The following is a 15,193-nucleotide window of genomic DNA, read 5'->3' on the forward strand; positions in this document are numbered from 1 at the left end:
TGATAATCCAGTACATTGATACATTAACTGTGTTATTAGACAGATCACATTGTATAATGCGACGCATTCAAATTTACATTATAAAATTTCAGTGGGAACATAGAATGGAGGAATAAAATGGTGTCATGGTTTAATGTAAGACTTTGTTGCAATTTATTCTTTAATGGTTAACAGAAAAGTATGATGGTAGATATCCCAACTATGGGAAATTCTTGGGTAAAATCTGATTTTATGCTATGCACTGAAGGAACCTACAGACAGGAATTTCTTTTAAGCAGCTCTTTTGCAAACAGATCCAAATTCTTTATGTGGTGTTTATGAAGAAGATTTGATTATCATACTTTCTCTGCAGAAGGTTGGGAGTAGACCCTTGGTCTTTGTTATTCCTAAAAGGCCTAGAGAAATGTTAAGAATTATGGAAGGTATATGTATGGGAAAATTCTCAAAATATTACTGAATTGTCCTCTGAAAGTGAAAGTAAGCAACATTATCTAGGTTCTGTTCCTTGAAACCTGTATATAGTGGCTTATAAGTGAGTGATACTTTTATTCTTTAGCATTAGAAAGTGCCCTGTACTTTTGTTCTGGTTCTTATTGTAGGGTTTTTTTCTTGAGTATGTGAACAGAAATTCCAGATTGTTTTTAATTCTTCAATATTTGTTATCACTGTGTTAATTTCATATAAACTTTATACAGAATACCCAGAGTGCTGCCAGGGCTTTACCCATACCACTAGTTTCTGGGGGTTGGTGCTGAATCTATGAGACTGAAGTTCAGTGAATGCAGCAGTCTTGAAAGATACACAACAATCAATGGGTAGGGAGGGCATATGACTGTGCTGTATTTCATTTTGCCATCTTTATGTTATCACCAAAACTTGAAGCTTTGTTCCTTTTTTTGATGTCACTTGAATTCAGTTTTTGTCATGTAGTGTGTATACTTATTAAGATTTTAACATGTGTTACACCAAGTCAATTACTTATGAATCTGCACCATCTCTTGCATGACAATCTGTGTAACACTTAACTCTTGAAAGGTTAATTAGTGTATATAATTCAACTGAATCATCCACATGAAAGTAATGTCTCAAAAGGGTAATGCTGTTGCTGCATTCAAAGGATTTTTTAAATTTTTCACTTAATGTTAACAAAATACTGAATAATATAGTTTAAAGACATGGAACGATTTCTGTTCTGTGCTGTTAAGTGCTTTGCTTTCCCTGCTCTTGCCACTAGATGTCAGCTGAGTCTTTCAGAAAAAGTTCCCAAAAACATGTTCATGTTTCATACTTCCTTCTAAACTGAGTGTGGTGACATCCTGCCCACTGTTTGTGTATCTGTTTTAGTTTTAGGTCAGAAATTATCTTGCACATTATGAAACTAAATTGAAGTTGCTCAATCGATAAGTCGTAGCTGTCAACACCTTCATAGTGTTTGTCCAGCAGAACCAAATCTTGAGTATCTAAAACCAACTAAGTAGATGACAACAACATAAATCAAAATAATGTAAATGGACTCCTGACTTCTGAAAGAAAGGAATTTACTTGAAGGCAAAATTCTGTCTGCAGTGCTTAATATTTAACCCAACACGTAGCTGCACAAGGGTGCGCCGTGCTTTTTTTCCTGTAAGTTAAATTGATAAAATTTAAGTAAAAATTCAAGCATACATTCAAGCATACTTTTTCCCTAATGTCTCCATGTTCCTTTTAGAACAAATCTACCAAATATCCCTTCATCTTTAGCTATGTGGGAGGTTAAGGCTGTTTTTGAAGATGGAAGGAAAGTCCTTAGCTGTCCTGTAACCCTGTACCCTATGCATGGATATTTTTCTCCGACACAGAATGTTAGGCTTCCACCAGCTCACTAGATCTTTTATATATTTCCAAACTGAGAATATTCGTATCTTCAGGTATTTCTATTACATAATAGTATGACATAATGCATGTCATATAATATAGTGTAAGAAATATTAATAGGTATTTGATAAAAAATTAGCTATAGCTAGCTTATAAATTTTTCATAAATAAATATTAAAAAATTCAGTAAATATCATATAATAAAATCCCGGTTTTGCATCTCTTAAAATATCTCATGGCAAATTTTAGAAAGAAATACCTGTATAGTTGCATCTATCACAGTTATGAATATCTTGCTGAAACTTAAGAAATAGTGAATGGCAATGCAGTTGGTATAAAGCTGCCTGTGACATTACAAAAGAGCAAGCTGGCCTCATTTAGGGAAGAATGTATCATGAGGTGTTCATAGTGACCTTTGTGGCCTCCATGGTAATGTTTGCATTTTTGCTTTTTTTTGTGAATGTTCCAAGAGCTGAAATGTAGAAGTGGGTAGAAAGTAATTTCCTTTTCACAGAACTTCCTTAACTTTGAAAACTATTTCATATCATAAATTGAGGTTAAAGACCAGTGCCTCAAAGTGCCCTGGAAAATATTGAAAAATGTGGAAGAAAAGCGAATGTGAAAGGAAAAGTCATAGCACCAGTCAAAATTATCTGATAATTTAAAGATAATTTATTTTTATTTTGTTGTGAGACCACAAAGGCATAAAAACATTTAGGGTTTTGTTAAGTAATAAAACTCTAGCTCTAATATGACTATTTCATTCTTTTACAAATCTATTTTTTCATGTCTAATACTTCCTAAGTTCTTTCTTGTCTCTTTGTATTTTCACATTCCCATTTGTTTTCCCTTGTGGTCAGTATGCTTCCATTCATGAATGCTTCCATTGCTCTTTAATTATGACATGAGTATAACAAAAGATGCTGCTTCTCTCTGCAACATTTTGGAATTTTTATTTCAGCTGTAGGAGGCAATGGTGAATAGTGTTGAAAGCTCATGTATGCCAGAATGCTTATCAAAATACCTCTTGATAGAATTGGGTGATCTCAGTTTTATTTTGGCAATTTAAAATGTCTTTTAGTTAGATGTCCGAGTAAAATTTAATTTCGGCTTCAGAACATACATCACAAATTGGATGTTTTAACATCAAATCAAAACATTTTACACTATTTTAGTTTGTCTAAATCTTATTTTTCTATAGGTAAACTATTATAACAAACTGGAATATTTTTGAGCAGATTAAATTGAAAGAAATCTGACCTGGAAGCTCTTAAGAATTTTTATTATTCCTTTCTGGAGAAAAAGAATTTTTTCCCCCACAGTTTTGTTTGTGCATATGTGAATTCTTGCATGGGATAGGAATATCATGATTTGTCAAAAGTCACTATGTTTTGAAATCTGCTATTAGGATATGGGGTCCAATGATTAATAGTGCTGAAAGCTTTAATATGCCACAGTACTTATAAAACCCAAAACTTTTTAATATATGTGGAGATATGCTGACTTTTGGTAATAGGGTTTTGCTTCAGGATGGGATTGTTGTTTTAACTCCTACAAGATGAAATGCATCCATACGGTGGCTGGCTGCTTTGAGTGTTCTCTATCATATTTTTGTATTCCAGCCTGCACATACAGAAGAAAATCTGTAGGCTTCTCTCTCTGGTGGTGCTGTAGCTCAAAGGAGCAGCCAAGGTCAGCAAGGGTTTATTAGTCAGTCTTTCCTAATGAGCTGTTCAGGCTTTTCAGCATTTCCATGTGGTGAACTGTTGAAGGTCTCCCAGCTTGTGGTTAATTATTGATACTAATCTTGCCTAACTTGAAATGTTTCAGTCTTTCAACTGCTAAATGTATGGTTGCACCACTGTGTGTGTACTGTGTGCCTTTATGAATCTTCTTCTTGGTTACTTTGTCCTCTTGGAGGAATTCTCCCTGTTCCCTGCAGAGCTTCTCTGCAATGCAAGAAAGGAAAAAATGTCAAGATTAAGAAAAGCATAAAAGTTATGAGAAAAAAGAGACTGAACTCCTATGAAATTATATTAAAATACCTATTTCAGAACTCCTAAGGCTGCCAGACAATGGCAGCAACATTATCTTTGAAGTTTGCATTTCCTAAAATAGTAAAATTCCAACAGGAAAAAAAATTTTCCTGAACTGAAAAAATTGCATAGCCATTTCTGTAGAAGGTAAAGTGGCAGACTAGAGAACAAAGGACAGGAGCAATAAAACAGTAACTTTCTACAGTACTTAGTCTCTTTGGAACCACTTGACAATTTCACCTTCATTCAGAAATGAAGCTTGGAATGATTCTTCATGTTGTGTGAAGATATTCCCCAGTTAGTTAATATTTTAAAAATCTGAACATTACAATTTCTATATTCAAATCATACTCTATAATAAAATTATTGATGAAATTTTAAGCATTCCTGCTGTGCTCTGATACTTAGAGTAAACAAAATTTTCCTATTCTTCTCCTCCATTTGCCTTATTTTTGATGCAATGTATGCTTTTCATTATTATTTTCCTTTAACAATATGTTTACATTGTTAATATTTTCTTATCAGATAGTTTATCCTGGAAGATTCTTCTTTTATTGTGTTGTGGGGTTTTTTCAGTGTGGCCGCTTGCCATATTGCCATTCTGTTATTTCCAATGCAATTTCACTGTGAGACTTGGATTGTTTAAACTTCATGTCAGCTGCAGAATGCTGTTAATTCCACATGTTAATCCAAGGATTCTCCTGTTTATTTAAGAAATTACCACAGACCATATTCCCTAGATTAAAAACAGTGAAAATCTCTTTATTTCAGCATGTGGACATGGTAGTACATAGTCAAAATGTGCATAGAGCAGGACAATTTATAGCATTCGAACTTCAGCAAGAATGAGTTCCTGCTCAAATTTAGACACATTACAAAAAATTCTTCTTAGTTAGGGCTAAAACAAAACTCTTGACGTTCCTTATAACCTGCTGCATTTTTCATAGTTTATGGAAGTTAATTTATCCCACCATCTTGCCTTGAATAAACATGTTATATACCCAGGAGAATAAAGTAGAGCACACACTTTGAACAAGAGGACATCTTATTTTCACAGATATTGAAGATCTCTGTAACATAGGAAACAATTGTATACAAGAGAAATTAACTGAAGTGTCATAATGGAATTATAAATGCCATTAAAAATTAAGTAGTATCAAAGTTACCATTTTAGTTTTGAAAACATGTACCCTATGCTTTCTTGCCAAAATTATCTGCACTTTGAAATTTACTGCACCAGATATTTGTTTAAATCTAGTAGTTGTATAGTATTTTTTTATTAAATGTGTAATATTCTGTTCTTGAAAAATTCTGGCTCTAATATTCCTGATTTTAGCAGGAACAGGGACAGATTTGTCAAGGATGAGCATTTTGCCAATAAGGGAAAATCTGTCCGAAATTGGAGGTTAAATTTTTTAAAATAAAACTATTTTTTCTCATGTTCAGTAAAGACCTGATTTTAGCAGCTTTTGACTTTGCAAATCTAGTGATCACTGATTGCATCTTCCGGTGTTGAACAAACTTTCAGTTGCCATTTTCACAAAGCCACCAAAGTTGTTATAAAATAACACTGGGTCAAAACTAAGTTCCACTGATTAATGGTTGACACAAGTTACACTTGATTAGGTGGGGATCACCCTTCAGAGAATGCTTTCAAAATGAAAGTCTGTCTCCTGACCCTATTATTGATGGCTAGGCAATGTAAGAAAACCCACTGGAAAGGAAAGCAGACAACAAGAGCTGGACATATGTATGGAGATGTGAAAGGTGCAATCTCAAGTAAAAAACAGTGAGTAGAGATACTAGGACTCGCAGTCCTTATAGCATACACTGTACTAGAGGCACTACACTGGCAAGATGAAGGGCAAAAGAAGTAGCCTGGAAATCAGGACAGAAAACAGTAGGTGATAGATTGCAAAGACTTTGGTCTGGGCATCACAATACAAGTTTTACTTATATGTGGGCAGTATTCTCCAGAATATGTGTCCTGAAATGAATATAGTCCATTCAGTATTTGATTTTAATTTTGTTGGTCAGTAAGCAATACTCGCCCTTGCTTTATTAGTCAAGATTTGATCTGAATATAAGTCATTTCATTACAGTTTCTTCTACTGTCATAAGTTTTAACTATAGGATGTTTAAGTATAAACTGGACTTTACAATATGTGTTAGGATAGGCATGTAATCTTATTATTCATGGACCTAAGGTTTAACAGATTTATTGGGATGCTTACATTTGCAAAAATGTTCAATCACAGTTCATTTTTAACTTACTTTGCAACTACATGTTGAGTCCCAGAACCTTAAGATAGTTTTTTGTAAAAGAAGGTGTATCATTGGTGACTGCTTGAGGAAAACTGACTAAAATGACCTGTGACTCATCTTGCAGCAGGAATTTTGCAGTTTTAGCAAGTGTAGAATCTGTTTTTCCAGGTCAGCATTATCATGCCTTTACTATGCTGGTATTGTTTCTCTTTCTGAGGGTCCACACTTTGTTCTTACATACCTTTCAACTTCAGCACACACAATGCAAAAGTCTTAAAAGCTTGCTGCTTTTCATTATTGAATTTTTAACTTTTGTCTGGAATATCTCCTATCGTGTTCACTGAATGAGGTACTAGTTCTGTTGAAGAGAAAGTTTCTGCATAGCTGCACAACATGGAAGCATTGGTGGAAAGCGATAAAATTAAGATTGTTCTGATTGCTCCCTTTTGAGTAATCGACAAAGGCTGTTTTTTCTCAGACTATTTCTTCTGCAATATTTCTTCAAATTTTATGTCTAGAGTAGTGTGGTGATGCATAATTAGTGTGCAGTATATGTTAGTTTAAAATAGGTGTGTCCTTTGCACAAATACAGAGTCATTTCCATAATTGATGTTATACTTCTCTTTATCCGTGTAGAATCTCTTTTTTTTTTGTTTTGATTGCACATGAGAACACTATTTTGGTAGAGAGACTAATCATCTCTAAAAAGTCTCAAAACTTTTAGACAAAAGTTATGTTCATTATGAAGAATGAAAATTGTTAGTTTGTAAAAGTGTAGTTACTTTTTTTTACTTCTCATGGCACTATTTGACCGAATAATTCCTGTTGAGAAGTATTCATTGCTGCTCATTGTCTTTCTATAGATATGTAATTTTATCTTTGGTTGCTGTTTTCCATGTGCTTTACTAATAATGCTTTTTACTTCAGCTTTTACTTAATTCAAATAATTGGTTGCAACTTAGCAACATATACCTTTGCTTTCCTATATAGTTACAAAGCTTTGTTATAATGGCTGATTTTTTAGCCTGGTTGCCAAAGAAATTAGCTCTTTATATGGTGAAGCAATGTTGACAGTAAACTCTCCTTTCCATCTCCTTCCCAAAAGAAAAGGAAGAAAAGCGAAGAAAAACAAGGTTGCATTACAATTCTGGCAACATCAGCCACACTAATAAAATCAAATTCAATGTTGGTTTACGACTTTGAATTTATGTGACTGCACAGGATCAAAGGATTTATATCCCACTGGACTGCAAGGTCTATAGTTCATGGCAAAAAACCTCATCAAAAAGAACATTTTAGTAGTAGGGCTTTTCATTTTAATCAGCCACAGTAATAAAAAAGCTGTTAGGTGTCCAAAAACATTCTCCCAAGATCAGAGACAACTTGCTCTCTACTACAATCAGTTTTCTTATTGGATCCATACTGCCTCTGTAGTTTTTGTCACTGAAACTTCAACTTGTTTTCAGCCATTTTTTGCATTGTTTTCACATTTTACATGCCAGATGTAAAATATGCCACATCATCATGTAATTTCCCTGTCAATTGAGAAATACTGTAGCTTATCTCAAGTAAATTATCATCAAAACAAATAATTCATATAGAACTTTAATTATCAGTCTATATTTCTACGTATTGTATTTTAAAGTATTTTATTAGCAATGTTCAGGGTATTTTTTCCTCATTGCATATAATCTTCTGAACACCACCACAGAGAACAGGTATCAGTATTTTTGTGTGCATTGTAACTGAGGCTGTCCTAAGACTGTGGTAACAGCTGCAAGTGAGAAGTAGAGTAAGATAGTAACTACGAAGTTTGTGATAGGAAGGGAGTGTTTGGATTTTGCATGTTAACTGGTCATGGTCCTAGTTCAACAAAAGTTTGAAATTAATTTTTAGCTTATGGTGTGGTTTCATACTTTGATTACCTTTGCCTCAGAGAAATTGCATGCAATATATAATTTACACTTATTGTCGTGTTGCATGCTGAGTCACCTCGCTCCATTCTGCAGAATTTAAATGTTTAGCAGAGTTTAACCAATTAGAGATTTTACCACTTAAATTGTGCACAAAATTAAGTTTTCCTAGAAATTTGTAGGTTGGTCTCAATTTAGCTGGGTACCCATTTTTTACATATTATGTAGGATTTCTTTTTCCTAGCATAAGCTATCTTGCATTTAGGAAGAATCAACACATAGTCACTTTCTATAAGGATTGTTAGCTTTTGAATGGCATGACAGGTAGCTGCTACTTTTTGGCAAATTCTGGTGGGTGTGGTATTTCATTGTCTGGGAATTCACTGCTGCCTGAGATACATGCAGGCTTAAAGTGGGTTTTGTCAGTGAATATTTTGATGGGTTGATTGTTTTTAAAAGCATTCATTCAAATGAGAAACTTTAGTATTGGTGGGAATTGTATAGGTTAGCTACTGAACATTTAAAATCTACATAAAATGTTAAATTATCTATTGTTAATATTTATGTATTAATAACCTGAAATTTACTCCTTTAACCATATGTTGTCAACACTGTATTACGTAGTATTTAATCTAGTTTTTTTAGAGTTTTTTATCATTTGTCTCAAGAAATTACATTGTTAAGCAAACGTGACTGTGGTAGGAATTTAGTGAATCTAAGGCATTAACAATTTTCTGTTTGATATAAATCAAGAAGAATTTAGATTCCAGTGAGATTTCTCTGTAGACACAAAGATTCCGCAGTAGAGTACATCACTTACTGGGTGGTGAAGTGGGCATAATAAGATTCTTAAATGTGGAGTCTGCTGTGGAATACAGTGAACATCATTAGAGATATTTTTCCATATATTTGGATTCATAATGCTTGCAGCATCTTGAAAGATTACCAAGAAATTTCTGGGGCACATCAAGGGCTCTATCTGATTATTTCATTAGAAGTTATGGAGAAGTTATTTACCCTTTTTAATTGGGTTGATCTGAGTAAAGTGCTATGTATGTCAGTCAGCTGTAGAAAAAGAACTGGAGATCAGCTGCTATGAGCTATGTGTTGTATAACAAAGTTCTCCAAGTGATTTAATTTGTGTAATCTTAAATTGTTAGATGGTGGTTCTTAACCATGAAAGGACTGAAGGAAGGATGTGTATATGTGCAGGAAACAATACCTAGATTAATGTTACTTGACAGAAACATTTACAGAGCAGACACTACGTAATAAGGGTGAGGAGCACAAACTTTATGGCATCCTGGAGATAACTCTGTGAAGAGCATGGAAAAGAGCACAGAACATAAGAGATAATGGAAGGTCCACAGAGAGCAGCAAGAGAAGATGCTGGAGCTTAAAAGAATACAGGACTTTCTGCAGCCCGTAATGAAAAGGGCAGTTTGTATCTTGTACAGAATAGTCTCTTAAAATACATCGTCCTGGTGAGAAAATATCTAGAGTGTCCTTTTCTCATAGATCAGCTTTGCATGGCTGTTCATGCTCTTTGGAGAGTGATAAAAATGGAAGTGTGTTTGTTACGTTATATTTAGGAGGTCCCTGGAAACTTATCACTAGTGAGAAAGAGTCAGAATCCCAGAGTCATAGAATATACTGAGTTGTAGGCACCCATGAGGGTCTTCAGATTCAGCTCCTGGCCCTGCCTAGGACACCCAAGAATCATTCCATGTGCCTGATTCAATTCCTGTTCCCACTGTATTCTACTGTCAGCCTTTGGCCAGTTTATTTGTACATATTGAGTCTAGTGGATCTATAAGGACAATGAGTAGGCAATAGCCGGGGGTTTTGTTTGCTTGTTGTCCCAGCTACTTTTGCTACACTTCCTCTATAAAGCTATATATTTATTATTTTTAAATTGGAAAGAGAATTGGACTCTGTATGCATTGGCTACATTAATATTTAGAGATCTGGTATTATTTGAGAGTGTTCAGTCATTACTTTTTTATTGTGAGGTGTAGGAACAATTCTTACTGTGTGCCCTTGACAGTGATGATATACCATATGTAACTGTTATGTTTGTTGAGCTATTTGTTAGAAAGGAATTTTGATTTTTATGTAAACTGGCGTGGGTTTAACTTTTTTTCCCCTGTGGAGAAATCCTTTGCTAAATCTCTGATTGTTGTTAAAATTTAAAACAAATGTATGTTTTTTCAAGGACACAGATTCAACAAAAAGAGCTTCTTTTCTTTTGTAAACACAATAGAAGAATAAAAAAGTGTGAACTCTTCCAAAAACTGAAGATTAAATTACTTAGAATGAACAAAACCAAGTCAGAGGCTCTCTCTGAAAAATTTGCTTTTCCTCTCTTTTCTGTGCACACTACTTTGATGGCCAAAATACTATTAAGAAGAAAAGCTGTAAAGTACTTTAAAAAAGCTTTTAGTTGGCAACTCAGTTATTCTTGTCTGTTTTTTCCTTTTTTTCCCTTTTTCCTATTTTAATATCCTTCTCTCTTGAAAATAGCCACATCTCCTAACTATATCCCTGGATACTTTGTGTCTTCTTTGTTCCCACTTTTTTTTATTTTCGTGGCTTGGCATAAGTAACTAATTAGACGTAACAATCACTGTATAAAAGTCAGAGAAGGGAATAAAATCAAGCTCACTTTCTCCCTAATATGTTATTTTTCCACTCTAATTAGAGTAAAAACTTGTAAAAGTGTGTGTTTCTCAGTTAAAGAAGAGGTCTGTCTCTGATATACCTAGCACAGCTTTGTTCATTAAATATGTGTCATTTTTACACAGTCACTTTTCAGAGTAGAATTACACTGTAAATTCTAGGCATTGACAGTGAGCATAAACTTGCTAGTTTCAAAGCAAAAGTTCTGCATATTGCTTGCCCTGAACAGTGTTTTAGGGAACATTTTTTTATGATTTACTGTTAAAATTCTTAGGATTTTTAAACATTTTTGGTGCAAATAAGTCTGGACTAATACGATAGCAACAGTTTTTGGAATGTAGATGGCTGTAAATTTATACTTTCCTTGTGTTCATACATACAAATTGTTCTGTGTCATGGTTAAAAGTTTTTGTTCACATAAAATCACATTATATAATGCAGTGAAACAACAAAAAATGTACTTTAGTTGATTGCATTTAATTGACTGTAATTTACTATATTGACCGTATGAAACGAGACTGTAATCTTTCTCTCACGTATCAGAGCACAGTGAAAAGCTGTCACATTGGTATTGAGATTTGTCCGTGTCAATCCACATTATCATTTCAAAGGCATTTAGACAACCTTGGTTACATGAATGAGAGGATTTAGTCTTTTGCTTTTGTGATTAATTTATGATTTGTCATCTGATACTGTAATGGTTAATGACAGTATTGTATATGGATTCCATATTTGGAATTTTTCTTCCTTGAGCATATGCTTCATCATTTCCTAGGTCCTGTGGGACCAAGGCTGAGTTGTTGGCATTGTCAGAAAATGTAGTTTGCCTTTTTTCTCTGTGTTGTGTCAAGTCACTTAGCAGGTGCCAAAAGGAGGTCACCGGAGACATACACCAGAGGGATGGGTGTAAAGGGAGAAAACAGGAAGACACTAGAAAGCCAATCCAAGCACTCCTGTTGTTTTTCAGGTTACAGTGTATTAGTATTTTTGGATATTTACATAATCCTCTTACATATATTTTAGTAAAGAGGGGTCTTTATTTTTTTAGGGATGGCTTTTATTTTACCCATTAACAGAAGTAATTTTTTAAGCAGAGGGTAACACAGGCCTTCTAAGCTTAAATATAAATGTCTGTGTTCAAGGGATCGGAGAGTCAGCTGGGATCACTTGCTTGGTGAATTGTTTTACCCAGGGGAAATGGATCCTGTCCATTTCAATGGCAGATACCAGACAAATCTTGACAAATTAAAGAAACTGATTTGTAAGTACAGCTGCATTAGTGAGGCTTGAAAAGCAAAATAGGCAAGAACCTTCTTTAGTTAGAATCAGAGGTGCAAAAAAACCTGCATTCCAAGCAAGAGCAGATCTGGAAGCAAAAGACATTTTATCAAGAAGGATAGACAGAACTGCCTGTTTATTCAGCCTCTTCAAAATGGGTATTGGGTGGAAGCAGAGAGCTGTGGAAGAAAGGAAGATGAGGTACATTAGCCAGGAAGGCTAGTTTTAGAATTCAGAATAGAAAAGGGCATTTGACAATACTCAAACTGAATCACGTCTTGCAAAGGAAATTTAAGGGTTCACTGAAAGTATTTTTCAGCAGTGGAAACAGAAAGAAACTAAGGAAACAAGGGGAGCATTATCCAGTAAGGGTGAGGTGGAGACAAAAGGCATTGTTGATTTAACCTAGAAAATTAAGACCAAATGAGCTGCCCCAAATTTCAATAGCAGTTGTCATGAACAGAGGGAAAGAATTTCTCTTATACTGAAAAAAACACACAGCTTTTAGTACTGAATAAAGCACAAAGATTACTTTTTTGTATATGACAATTCTTTTTATCCTAATACAGGACTGACTCAATGAGTCTGTGATGTGCTGTCCTTTGCAGATCCTTTTCCCATAGAATTGCCATATTACTGATCAATCCCTTCTGTGGCTATGTACGCTGCAGCCCTCTTTCTTGAATTGCAGCATGTATTTTCATACTGTTTCCTTGTCTGATAAAATTATTGTGAATTCTGAATTTTAACTATGTACTTTAGCTTAATAACGTAATATTGTTTGCCTATTTATTATTGACAATTAATGCAAGAAAGATTGTGCCAAAGTAAGGAAACTTTTTTCAGTAGCACTTTGCTATGTGAATTAGACTTAAGATACTGACGAGGTACTTTCAAATTGATGATTGAAATCTGATTTCAGCACATTAGGGCTTTTTCTTTTAAGCTAGCAGTAGGAAGAAAAAATAGTAATAAGACTTTATGGAAACATTCATGCTTCAAATATGGTATTTGTAGAAGTAACCTGGGAAAAATATATATCTACTTTCATGGAAATTTTGGCAGCTGTATCAATTCTATATGTGTGTGTACAGGAGAGGGAGTAATATGTCAATGGCTGACTGGCAAGGGTAACTGATACACTGAAAAGCCAGAGAACCTCAATAGACCAGGGCTTGAGGGCTTAATTTGATACTCTCTGAAAATGCAGATTATTGCTGCAAGAAAACGAAATGGTCAGGGGAATAGAAATATGTTCCTTGCAATAGTTTATTTGGTGTTGAATGTAGCTATACAATCCAGATTTCTCAAATGAGTGCTGCTGGGAAGCAAGCAACCAGGCTTCTATATCAGTCAGCAAAGTGGCAAATGCAGTTTTCAAGCAAAAAGAAATGTATCTAAAGCTTGCTGATGAACATCTCCCGCATTGTTCTTTGTAGGCCTGCTTTCATTTTATACAGCAATTTTTACAGAAATTTTCTTTGATTGGATTCAAAATCCTCTACACTTCTTCAGAAATAATGTTCATTCACGTATATAAGCTTTAGTTTCAGCTGCCTTCTATTATCTCCTGCTCCTCCAGCCTTCCTCCCATAACTTCCTTCCATTAAATACCTTGTTTCCTGCTGAAATGTTTTTACATTTCATCTTGCCTAAGATAGTTGTGACCAAACTACTACATTTTGATGATGTTTGCTCTCCATTTGATTTATCATATGATTTTAGAGCATTTTATCTCATTTTAAGAAATATTTTCCAGGAAGCAGACCTTTCTTAAGAATATGTATGTATTATTTATGCATATATATAAAAAATAGCACATATTAATATTCATATTCTGTGCACTTGTTGAAAGTATTATCATATGTATATAAGGTCATCTTACTGTGGTGAAGAAGACTTACTTTGAGATGAAAAGTAATTAAAATTGGTTTCTTACTTATTACTAAATAGAAGTATTACTTATTTTTTGTTATTACTAATGCTTAGTATTTTTAGCTTTAATTCTTGTTTATAGGGTTTTTTCAAGTTACACAAAATAATTCTGAAAACATGCAAGTCTTGTGCTTTTTCTTGTTTTTCATTCTTTCACCTCAAATATAATTTTGACTTTAAACTACCAATTTTATATTGTAAATTAAAACTGTAGATCTGTATTTGGAGAGGCCTATAATACTAACACAGTTGCTTTTATGCCCATTTAAATGTAATAAATAATTTTGTTAGATACTGTGCTTCTTTTACAGTGTGTTTTTAAGGTGGCTTCAGATTTACTGCTGGGAAAATCTTTAACGTTCAAAGTAAATTGTTTTGTGAGGGAGTTTTTGATGTCCAATAGGAACAAAGTACTATGATAAAAAAACTCCAGTTAAATTCCTTAAGGCAAACTTACTTCATTACCTCATTTATGCCAAGTTTAAAAAGAAAGGCAATTTCTTTGGAGCAATTCAAATGGCAGAAAATCTTGTGATAGTTGAATTGTACTAATAATAAAGATGAGTGCCAATAGAGTAATAGTAGGAAAAGGAAGAAAGCTAAGTAAATGTATTGTTATACATATTTGTTCTGAGTCATCTATAAAACTAACCAAAATTGGGTTGTTTCCAATGCGAATCTGTTTGATTCTCTCTGTAAGACTTCAAACTTGATTTCCCACCTTTACACTTGCCAGTGTAAAGGAGCGTTTTATACCCAGTGTGTTCAGATTGTTTACTTTGGATTTTATACTACAAAATTGATTAGAATCTAGAATCCAAGCTGATCATACTCCTGTAAGTATGAGTATCTTGTTTGCATATCTAGTCAAACTTCATTTCACAATATAAACCCACAACTATTACATTATATTTGCCACGTTGAGCTACAGATATATGACTTGGATGCACATTACTTAATGCTGTAAACTAGTAGCTCTGTCCTAATACTCAAGTTGGAGTGGTAAATAGGGAGTCCTATGTTGCCACTTCTGACAAGCACTTCATGGGAATTTTAAGTGTAAATTCCTGTGCCTGTAGGAATTTGGGAAAATCACAATTCATTAGCTGTTTCTGTTATAAGGTTGGCTTCACTTTGTAGAGGGATTCTGAAAGAAGCATGAAAAACTCTCTTTCAGGAGTCATTGCCTTGCAAAGAATCATGGTAATATCAGCCTGATAGTATCATGGCATA

General features: G+C 34.1%; 1 protein-coding gene across 2 annotated transcripts in view; it reads left to right on the top strand.

Moving 5' to 3' along the window:
- Positions 1–15,193, top strand: part of FMN1 (formin 1) — a 124,123-nt gene that overhangs the window by 22,210 nt on the left and 86,720 nt on the right. The gene's annotated exons all lie outside the window — the stretch shown is intronic.

Source organism: Camarhynchus parvulus, chromosome 5 (assembly GCF_901933205.1).
Source record: "Camarhynchus parvulus chromosome 5, STF_HiC, whole genome shotgun sequence".
Lineage (NCBI taxonomy): Eukaryota > Metazoa > Chordata > Aves > Passeriformes > Thraupidae > Camarhynchus > Camarhynchus parvulus.